The 2349-nt window shown below is 52.2% G+C and overlaps 1 pseudogene; it reads left to right on the plus strand.

Moving 5' to 3' along the window:
- Positions 1-1168: 1168 nt before the first annotated feature.
- LOC120684881 lies at positions 1169-2134 on the plus strand (annotated as a pseudogene).
- The last annotated feature ends 215 nt before the right edge of the window (positions 2135-2349 follow it).

The following is a 2349-nucleotide window of genomic DNA, read 5'->3' on the forward strand; positions in this document are numbered from 1 at the left end:
AAACTTAAAATTTTTTCTTTGCAAATTTCCTTGAACCTAGACTATTGGACTGTAGGTTGATTTCAAAAAAAGTTGAGGACCTTTTTGCAAAATTTTATGAGCGAGGAGGCCAAAACCACGGATTGTTTCTCTAAAGTCATAGGGTTTCTTTTTTGCAAAATGATCGGGATACTCACTATATGAGCAGGCGACATGGCCATGCTCCCTAACCCTCTTTTCATTGCCAACCTGCGTTGTATTCTTATACAGAAAATTACGGATGGTTATGGTTAAGTTAAAAAAGTTTGGCCAATAATGCTCTGATCTGACTCGCGCTTGCTGCAATAGGAGGGAATAGCATATTTGCTATTTATATGTCATCTATTTTTTCCCAAATAATGTCATATCATATTCCGTCCATTAGGGTAATTTTCTAATTTCACTTTTCAAATGTTATAAATCAATCATGCATGTGAGTCAAGCTGCTAATGGTCTAGGATCCGAACCACAGCCGACCCAAACTAATTATCGTTTTCCTCATCTATCAAACCTCACCACACCAAACTGCATGGCTTGAAAAACTGAATTAAACCAATCTGTTGGTGTTTTCAACCCAAAACCAAACCGAACCAGTTCCTCCAGACGGTTTGCACAGCGTGTTTTCGTGCTTGGCATCGAGACACTGGAAGCTTAGGCGAGAAGAGCGAGCACAAGATGGCGCCTCGGCTACGACCCTTCCGCGGCTACGCTCCTTCCTGGCCGTCCTGCCGCCGGCGATGACTGCGAGCCGTCTAAACTGATCCAAACTGAAGGCTGAGATTACTGAAACTAGTCCAAACTGATCCAAACCAATCTCAGCTATGAATCGAACCGAACCAAACTACTTATCTGCGCCCACTGAGTTCCACTGAACCAGTCTCAGCCACGTCAAAACCCAAACCAAAAAAACTGGTTTCAAACCGAACCATTAGCAGATTGACATGTGAGCCATTGGCCTTGTATTGGATAAAACGAGTTGTTGATCCTATGCATAGAAAAGGTGCGCTAATCCAATCGTCGCAAGTAGAAGTGTAAAACTGATGCCTGCATGGTCATAGCGCTACAACGGACCTTCCTTCGCAACCAAGTTCCTCGCACTTTTACCGCTCGACGAGGAAGGCAACGACTCCATCGACCTCATCACCGATACATGCCTACGGCCAACAGATCGGAAATCGACGCACCAGATCGTCCCGGTGATGTGTCCCTGACCCCATCTCGACTCCTGACGCACGCGACATCAAACTTTTCTTTTCCCCCTTCTGTAATCTTATGCTTTGATCATGGAGCCATCACCACCTATATAGAGCCTCTTGAATCCTTGTCAGCTCCAGGGCAAACAGTTAACACTTAACAGTCCAACACCCCTCGAGCCTCGACCGAGATCACCTTGCCATCCTCCTCGTCTCGTCGCCGGCGATGTCATTCCTGGTGGTCGGTGGACTGGATCTTCGACGTGCTGGCGTCTCTGGGGCTCTTGGCGGAAGGAGGCCAAGATCCTCTTTCTCGGCCTCGACAACTCCGGCAAGACCACCCTGCTCCACATGCTCAAAGACGAGGTACTCCTGCGCCTGCCTCCTGTTTCCTACTCCTGGTTGCTTCTTCTCGTGGTGCTTGCCGGCCGGTGCGGACACGGTCTCCGTCGCCGTCGTGTACTACGCAGAGGCTGACCCAGCACGCCCCGACGCAGCACCCGACGGCGGAGGAGCTGAGCATCGGGCGGATCAAGATCCGGGCCTTCGACCTCGGCGGCCACCGAATCGCGCGCCGCGTCTGGAGGGACTACTACGCCAGCGTCGACGCGGTGGTGTACATGGTGGACGCCGCCGACGGCGCCCGCCTCGCCGAGTCCAGGGCGGAGCTGGGCGCGCTCCTGTCGGACGACGCGCTGGCCGGCGTGCCGTTCCTTGTGCTCGGGAACAAGATCGACGTCCTGCAGGCGGCGCCCGAGAACGTGCTCGCCTACTACCTCGGGCTCGCCGGATGCACCACCGGCAAGGGCGCCGTCGACCTCGCCGGCACCGGCGTGCGGCCCCTCGAGGTCTTCATGTGCAGCGTCGTGCGCAAGATGGGCTACGGCGAGGGGTTCAGGTGGATGTCGCAGTACATCAATTAGGGCTCTGTGTGTGTGTGTGTGGGGGGGGGGGGGGGGGGGGGAGGGGGCTGGGGTCTTGCTATATATCAATCGGTGTGTGTGCAGGTTGTAGGAGTGTTGTGCTATTTCTGGTGTTATCAAATCACTTGTATTTGTCTCCTTGTTCGTATGAGTTACAGCATAATCTTGCCCCCTTTGGCAGTGATTATAACACCTTCGGATATAGTGCTTTAATA

This window comes from Panicum virgatum, chromosome 8N, assembly GCF_016808335.1.
Source record: "Panicum virgatum strain AP13 chromosome 8N, P.virgatum_v5, whole genome shotgun sequence".
NCBI lineage: Eukaryota > Viridiplantae > Streptophyta > Magnoliopsida > Poales > Poaceae > Panicum > Panicum virgatum.